Source organism: Cotesia typhae, unplaced genomic scaffold (assembly GCF_013202065.1).
Source record: "Cotesia typhae breed Kobodo isofemale line unplaced genomic scaffold, CoteBio_Ctyphae scaffold_58, whole genome shotgun sequence".
Lineage (NCBI taxonomy): Eukaryota > Metazoa > Arthropoda > Insecta > Hymenoptera > Braconidae > Cotesia > Cotesia typhae.
The window spans coordinates 648,614-657,206 of record NW_027423778.1 but is presented as its reverse complement, the minus strand read 5'-3'; the positions used below and the strand labels follow the sequence as shown (position 1 = coordinate 657,206).

At 33.3% G+C, this 8,593-nt stretch overlaps 1 long non-coding RNA gene across 4 annotated transcripts; it reads right to left on the bottom strand.

Moving 5' to 3' along the window:
• Positions 1-1,757: 1,757 nt before the first annotated feature.
• On the bottom strand, positions 1,758-7,555 carry LOC141537115 (uncharacterized). 4 transcript variants are annotated; one of them, XR_012480860.1, is made up of 5 exons: positions 6,266-7,555; positions 3,812-3,878; positions 3,430-3,630; positions 2,719-2,904; positions 1,758-2,609 (listed from the first exon to the last, which is right to left on the bottom strand). It is a non-coding gene; the product is annotated as an uncharacterized LOC141537115 (long non-coding RNA). The 4 variants fall into 4 exon arrangements; XR_012480859.1 differs by having other exon boundaries at positions 3,430-3,878; XR_012480858.1 differs by lacking the exon at positions 6,266-7,555 and having other exon boundaries at positions 3,812-4,680.
• Positions 7,556-8,593: the final 1,038 nt, after the last annotated feature.

Below are 8,593 nucleotides of genomic sequence, written 5' to 3'. Positions count from 1 at the left end.
TCTGTACCATTCGTTATTGGTATATACCATGGATTGAACAAACCAAATGACTAATGAATTTCTTCAAGATTTCATTAATGAGTACAAAAATTTGAGAGAGGAAGGTTTCGAGTATGATAGTCATAAATTTAAAGCAATTATAAGGGCTGTCATTTGTGATTCACCAGCGAGAGCTTTTGTAACCTACACAAAAGGTCATGGTGGTTTTTATGGTTGCGGTAAGTGCATTCAAGAAGGAGAATATAGTGACCATCGAATGTTATTTCTTGATATGGATGCACCATTACGCACTGACTCGAATTTTATAAATCGTTTAAATGAAGATCATCATTTAGGAAAATCAGATTTTGAAGATATTGGTGTTGGTATGGTGTCTCAATTTCCAGTGGATTACATGCATCTTGTTTGTCAAGGAGTATCAAAAAAATACTGACTTCGTGGACGAAAGGATGGCGACTAAATGATAAAAATTACTTAAATTAAGTCACAAAATGACTGAAAATCAATATTATTATTATAATTATTATGAGTATTACATAACAACAATAATAATTTAACAATTAATATTAATAAATTTATAGCATGAATAAATAATATTTATTAATTTATAATAATAATATTCTGCAAATTTTCTGTATGAAATCAGAAAGAGCTCTCAATTCTGACTACTATAAGTACTCTTTTATTTGAAGTCGTAAAGCGCTCTTAATTCGGATTTCTGCAAGACATCTTATTTTTGAACTCAAAAAGACTTCCTAATTCTAACTTCTGTAAGCACTCTTTTTTTTTGAACTCAGAAAAAAGATCTCTTTGAGAATATTTGTGGAAGTCTTATATTACTCTTAAAGTGGCGCATTCGACGTCCTCAAGACGTCTTAGAGACACCATTCCGTTAAAAATTACGACGTCCAAATCTTAAATAGGAGTTCATCAAGAACCTCTAAAGACATCATATTGTTTACTGGGTAAAGATTAAATTGATAAGAAAGGATCTTAAATTATTTATTTATGTAAGAATATAGGTGTATGAAAAATTTTTGGAATAAAAGTTGTCCTAAATTTAATTTTTCAAAAAAAAAATGTCACATAATTATTTGTGACGATCCATAGGAAAGCCATAATTTCGAAATTACGATTCTCGTCATTCGCTAAAACTTCAATAGTTGATAACGGATCTTAAATTTTGAATTAATTAAAAAATATAAGTCGTATAAAAAATTTTTTCAAATTAAAGTTATCCTAAATTTAATTTTCTTAAAAAAATGTCATGTATAATTTTTTGCTAGGTCTAATAGATCTAATAGGGAAGTCATAATTATAACATTTTAATTCTCGAAACCGAGTAAAGTTTCAATTGTTAAGAAAGAACCTTAGATTTTAAATTTTATGTCAAAATATAAGTGATATGAAATTATAAATTAAGATAATTATAATTAGCTAAATTTTGAATTATTGATTTAGCATCTCAATTTCGAAATTACGATAAAAACATTAGTTGCATCGAAAACAAAAATAAGAGACATGTATTATTAAAAATTAAGCTTCCTTCAACTTTCCAGTATTCACTTTTTTACAAGACTAACATTCACAACGTTACATTAAAAATTGTTAGTATATATTTGAAAGTTTAGCTAAAAATCTTGACCTCTTTAATAGTTATTAAAAATAATAACAACTTGTCTATTGTTTATTAGCATTCATTCGTAAAAATGTTGTTAAACTGACAAATAAAAATGTTTATTATACTTATTTTGGTATCAAAGGTTTTTTATTGTTCGAATTTTGTTAAACAACTTTGCGAACATTATCTGCCACACATACAAATTACACTTAAATAAATTATTACTTATTAATAGTTAACCTGATATTAATTACTTGTAGATTACATACTTATATCGATTAATGACGTAGATTACTTAATTAGTATTATAATTTTATCACTATATTGAATCACATCTCCATTTCTTTTCTTATCAACTAAGAAACATCCTAATCAGTCGTCGTACAATTATAGCTTAATTCTATTTTATATTTCTTTTTACTATTAAATAGACATTATTAATACTCAGGTCACTTTTGGTTCCAACTATAATTATCAATCACAATAAATAGGAGACGAACTCCGTATATTTTTTATCAAGTTAACCAAAAAATAATTTTCATCAGTTTAAATATAAATAATAAATAAATATAAATAAAACGAACTAAGCAATACTATGTTCCAATACTATAAAAATAAATAAAAGTTGTTAATCATGCATAGGCAATTCTGCTCGTTTTAAAATTTTCCGTGACGGAACAAAAATATTAGAAAGAAAGAACCTTTTTGTAGCCAAATCTACGATTTATAAGTGTAATTAAAAAAGTTGAATGATTAAAAAATTTATAAAAGAAAAAAAAATATAAGTTGGTGCGCCGCGTGGAGTTTCAGATTTATTCCATCTTTTTGGCAAGCTTTGCTTTTTCGAAAACGTCAGAATTGAAATCGGCTCTTCTCTTGCTAGGAACACGCCGTCCCATCGGACTTAGTACATCAGGAGTCAATACGGCGACTTCCTCGCAAATCTTAACATCGGCCAATAACTCCGCAGTCAGGTAAGGCGGTCCAACTAATGAAAAATGAAGTAGAATAAATAAGAATCAATATAAAATAGATTAAATGAGACAATACAATATAATAAAAATATAAGGAAAGCATAAATAGATAAATAATCTTACTGGCATTAGTAGTAACAACTCCAACGATTTGGAGGGAAGTCCCCGGTGGGATTCGAGGAGCTGAGACATCGAAATTCTTGATTTGGACGGGCAGTTAGGTTTCACGGTCAACAAGAACACCGGTACCGGACGTTATTCGATAGAATTTGACGGGATCAAATACTTGCTTCAAATAACCTTGGACACCTGAGATGTTGCAGAAAAAGTTGATTAATATAAGACAAGATTGCAAAAAAAAAATGACCCAAGCTCAGAAACAGATGGTCAAAATTTACTATTATAAGAAAAGTTTTACTTATAATTTTTTATTAGGACCAAAAGGAAACCAATAATTTCAAGAGAACGATTCTCGTAATAAGCTAAAGTTTCAATCCTCGATAACGGATCTTAAATTTCGAATTAATTAAAAAATATAGGTCCTCTAAAAAAAATAGTTTGGAATAAAAGATATCCAAAGTTTAATTTTCTAAAAAAAAAAGGTACCTATAATTTTTTGCTAAGACCAATAGAAAATCCTTAAATTTAACATTTTGATTCTCCTAATCAGCTAAAGCTTCACTTGTTAAGAAAGAACCTTTAGTATCAAATGCATGCTAAAATAGAGGCCGTAAGAAAAATCTTTCGGAATAAAAGTTTTCTAAAATTTAATTATTTGAAGAAAAAGTCGATTATTGGAATAAGCTAAATTAATCATCAAAATGAAAAACTTACGGACTGTCACTTCTAATTCTTTTAAATATATGAGTGGTATATCCAGAATCTCGACCGGTTGAGTTTGGCTGACAAACTTGGTTTCAGAGATTGTAATTATTGTTGCTGTTGTGATAGACAGCAGTAAGGGTGCTTATGTTGAGTCGGATTATTGAATGTTGGATTTCCGGCCATTACTTTAGCGCGTATCAGTTCAATAATCTGAAATTAATTTAAAGTTTTTAAATTATTGGTACGGTCAAAAATTATAACTCTAGACTCTAACTGTTCCGTCATGAATAAGCGGGGCGTTGTTTGAGGCATCTGCGCCCCAGAACAGTACACGCACACGTTTATGAGCCGCGTTATTTATGATGATCTTGTAAAGTAGCACAGTCTTTACCGACGGGTATTTCGTTGATGTAATCATCTTTGTTCCTTCTATCGCATCTACGTATCCTTTCAGTTGGCTGTAAATAAAAAGAACAAATTAAATTAATAAAATTTTTTTTACATTTTTTATGTTATAACGTAGAATTTCCCAACGGTAGGTCTTAAAGCAAACTATAATTTTCTACGTTACACTTCGTCCATCTCAGCCTTCTCTCGATCCTCCAGGAACCCCGACAGGCGCCAGCCGACTTTTGTTTCACCGGTATCGGCAACCGGGATACGATAAACTTAAATTTTATGTTCCTAGAAAACCAAGATAGGCCTTGACGGTAACGGAATACCTCGGTGTTGCTCAGTTATGCTGGTTATGGAGAGAAGGTCGTAATTCGGTCTCTCAGAGGAAGTAATTTCCACAAAAAACGGGACTAAACGATAACTAGTACACAAATCGGTGCTCCCAAACTAATATTCAATTTTAATAATCGGTAAATAAATTAAATCGATATATAAAATATCGCGGAAACAGTCCTAAAACGACACGAAACAAAGACCATGGCCTCGGCCATAGGTCTACGGTAATAGCGTGCGTGAGGCACGCCAGCTTCGGTACGAGAGACTCACTTGACTCTCAACGCGATGCTTACTCAACGAGAGCTCGCAATCGACTCCTTATCTTTATCGATACACATTTAATGCTGCCTAGTAGCGACGGTACGTCCGTCCTCCATGAGGACTTCCACAAGACTCTCTTAATAAACAATCCGGTCCTAAGCCGGATTTCCACACACACGATCCTTACTCTTTCGCTACTCAAGCAGAACTGCTCTACAAAACAATCTTGACTCGTCCACGACTCAAGCTAAACTGTCCCTCATCGTACCCCTACTACATTCATACCACCTGCTACATGCGCTCACTCACCTGCACGCTACTCTCAGGCACACATATCCCCCCCCCACATTTACTTCTACAATCACACAACCAGAGTCCCAGACCTACCAGTGATCCTGCTCCCCTGGGAGCTCAGACAGAACTCGCGACTACCCTCGAGCATCCAGCAATCGAGGCCTGTCAACCGCAACCTACCGCATGAGACTGCCAAAACTCCCGTATTCCGGGGCGAAGACATTTCAGTCGCTCCTCTACAGTAATCATCTCGCTCCAAGAGGCTGAACCTAAGTTCAGTCGTCGGTAACTGACCGGGAGACCCATTACATCGGTCACTTTTCCGCAGCGCAGCTCGACATCCTCGAGACACTAACTCACACACACACTCACGATAGTCCTCAACACTATACATTATCGTACTCACACAACCTAAACTCACAACATTACTCAAGTATACAACTACTGGAACGCTACATCAAAATGTAACGTTACAATTTATTAAAATTGAAAAACACTTACACACTTACGCCTCCAACGATCCATTCATCAATCTCCTCATCATCCGTGAAGGAAGCAATCATTGATTGTGAAGCCATAATAAGATTTAATTTCTGCTTGCACGTTTTAATTTAATTTAATAATCAGACTGGAACAATTACGTATTACGAGCGATGTTACTCCGTCGGTAAAATCAGGGGAAAAGAAAGCATCGGGTAATAGTATAATGAAGCAAAGGGGCCGCTGTTTCGTTCTACGTTTCTATCGGCTCCTATTCTACGTTTCTATAGACTTACATAATTCTCTAGGAAAAATGCCCAAAGTCCCCAGATCTTTAGTGTATAGTTACTACAGCACCCTAAATGCGTAAGTATGAACTATTCAATGCTCTCTCAAAAGTTACTCTAAATCCATGTCCAAAATATAGAATATATTGACATTTAAACTATAAATGATAAATAAATAATAATAATAAATTATTTAAAAATAAATGAGCATTTTAATAAATGGTCAATCAATGTTATTGCGTTTATTTTTTTTTTTTTATATATCTCGGATATTATTGATCATATCAATAATAATAATAATAATAAATGAAATCAAAATTATAATTATATTATAATATTATAATAATTATTTATCATGATCATATTTATATTGTAATAATTATTTATAATTATAATATATTTAAATAATATTAATTATAATATGTGTGTTTGTACTTCGCCTAAAGTTGATGCCAACTTATGGCTCCACCTAGTGAAAATGAATGTAATGACAATATCTGCCCGTTATTACAATATTATTGGTAAATGACCGTTGATTGATTAACTTGTAATATTTGTATTAATAATAGTTATAATATTGTTATGTCCGTAGGCGTTAAAAATGCGGTACCGAAGTTACGGTGGAGGATCGGACTAACTTTTAAGAATACACAACGAGGGGTTTTAATTCTCGTTGTTAAATTATTTGTTGTGGGAGCTTTCGAGAGACGAAATACCACGCCTTTTGAAGAGACTGAGAATTTTTGTAGAGATTTGATTTTCTTAGATTTAATAGATTATTTTTCACTCACCTTTAGATGGCTTGTTCCTTACTGATCCGGGCCTTGAAGGGCAGCTGGAGGCGCTCTCGAGTCTCGATGTTGAATTTGAGGGCCGGGAATGGATGATTAAGGGCTGCTTTCTCAGTAAAGAACGACTCGAGATTCGTGTAGTTTGTTTTTATTAGAACAGCAGCAATCGGGATGTTACACTTTCACGATAATTTTATTTAGCACTTATGAACTAATTATTTAAATTTTACGCTTTAATTTTCGGTTACCGTCTTTCCAGTTTCCCGCAGGAAAAAGTGCGTAACTGACCGAATAATAATTAAACTTAATGGATTCAAACCGATGTAAATGCGGAGCAAATTAAACGGTTAATCCCTTATATTAACGAACTTATCTATTTTACGTCTGCCGGATGACCGAGACCCGCTTGAACGAAGTGCGGCGCAAATTAGAACAAAAGCCCTTACAGACGGCGGCCCGCTTTAACTATGTGCAGTGCAAATTAATTAAAAGACCTGAATTTAATTTTATCACGTTCGCCGTATTTACGGGGACCCGCTTGATCTAAGTGCCGTGCAAATTAAACCAAAAGCCTCTACGAACGTGGGCCAGTTAACAAAGGTACTTGAATTGAATTAGTTAAAAGACGTTGGGCGGTGGTTGCCGCCTCTTTTAAAAGTTCCCGCTGCTTAGCTTGCAGAAATCCCCATCGGTCAGTCGGCAGTCGCAACGATATTAATTTTAAGATGGTTTTCGCGCATAGGTGGGTCTTCTATCTAAAGCGGGAATTTTAAATAAAAAGAAAAATTTTCGGGCGGACATAACATTCCCCCGGAAAGCGAGAGGGTAAGAATGCCCACTTGCTTTCCTTATGTCTACCTCACCTATAAGCGATAACCACTTACATCATGAATATATAATTTTTGTAATAAAAGATATTGCTACTTAATATAAATTACGTTAACATATGGTGTTCATATTGTGAAGATGGACAGAGAGTAGTGCATTGGTCATAGGGAGTTGGTATGAGATTGATTACAGTGACGGTCGGTAATTAGGCATTTTTGTGCATGTTTTTTTTTGTTTAAAAGAAAAAAAAAAGTTTCCAATCCCTCCCCCTTTTTTTTTGTTATTATTCATTATTAGTTAATTAATTATTATGACTCTCATTTAATTATTCATTTGCGAATTATTAATTATTATTATTTATTGTGTAGATGTTAGTGAATCTACCGTAAACTGGTCTTACTCCGAGCATGCGCGTGGGAGTAGCGCGGGTGACTAGTAGTCGGCTTAGGGGAAAATACATGCTACAACTTGCCTAATTATCGACCCAGTACGGATATGGTAATTAGTCCGTTCATTGATCAATGTGCAGTAGATCCCGTGGTAATTAGGTTACTGTCGAGCGTTACTAGATGGCTCGCAATGCCCTATTTCTCTGTCGATCTCTCGGTACACGACGTTTTAGAATTAGTTATGATTATTAACATTAATTTTAGATTAAATCGAATGCATAATAGTAAATAAGTTTTTAATTTAATGAGAGCTGCTTCATATAGAAATTTCCCTATAATTGTTAAAAAAAATTTTAAAACAACTTGTTCTAATTGTAATTAAATTTTCGAGTTTATTTTTTTTTCATAGTATTTGTGCGATGTATGTAATTTTTTGCCGCGTAAGCGAAATTTTACTCTCTCATTCATTTGAGGTGTGGCATTTGTCAAGAAAAATATTTATCTTATAGTATACAGTGCGAGTGATAGGATTTACGCTGATAAAAAAAATTATAAAAATTCAGTTTAATTAGAAAAATTTTAATTTAAGTGCTGCTCTATCTCGTCCCCTCAAGAGCGGAAATGCTCAAAATTTTCGCTCTTGGTATCGACGTAGCTGCGATTTAAAATAAAAATTTTTTTGTTATTTCGCCTTCGAGATATCTGTACATCGCTTTTATTAGCTTGTTTAAGAAGAGAAAAAAAAAATTAAAATCTTACTTTTGTGATTTAGCGGTTTTGTGGGAAAAGCTGATCTTTTTCGCTGTGATTCTGGGATTATTGTTGGAACGGTGTAAGAAGTGCAATAGCTTCAGAGCGTTTTTTTTTTTTTTTTGTGAAATTATTTCATTCCTGATATACAGCAGTTTTCGGAGAAATCTTTATGTAAAAATAAAGTTCTGAATCCTCTGTGATCTAATTACCTATTAGATTGCCAGGTAAGTATGGTGATAAAAGGTAATTATTTATAGTTGATTTTATTCTTTGAAAGTCATTAGCATCAACTTACTGTTCTCTCTTTCCCATAGGTGACCATTATATATCGAGGGTTTGTTGCTGTTTCTGTATAATG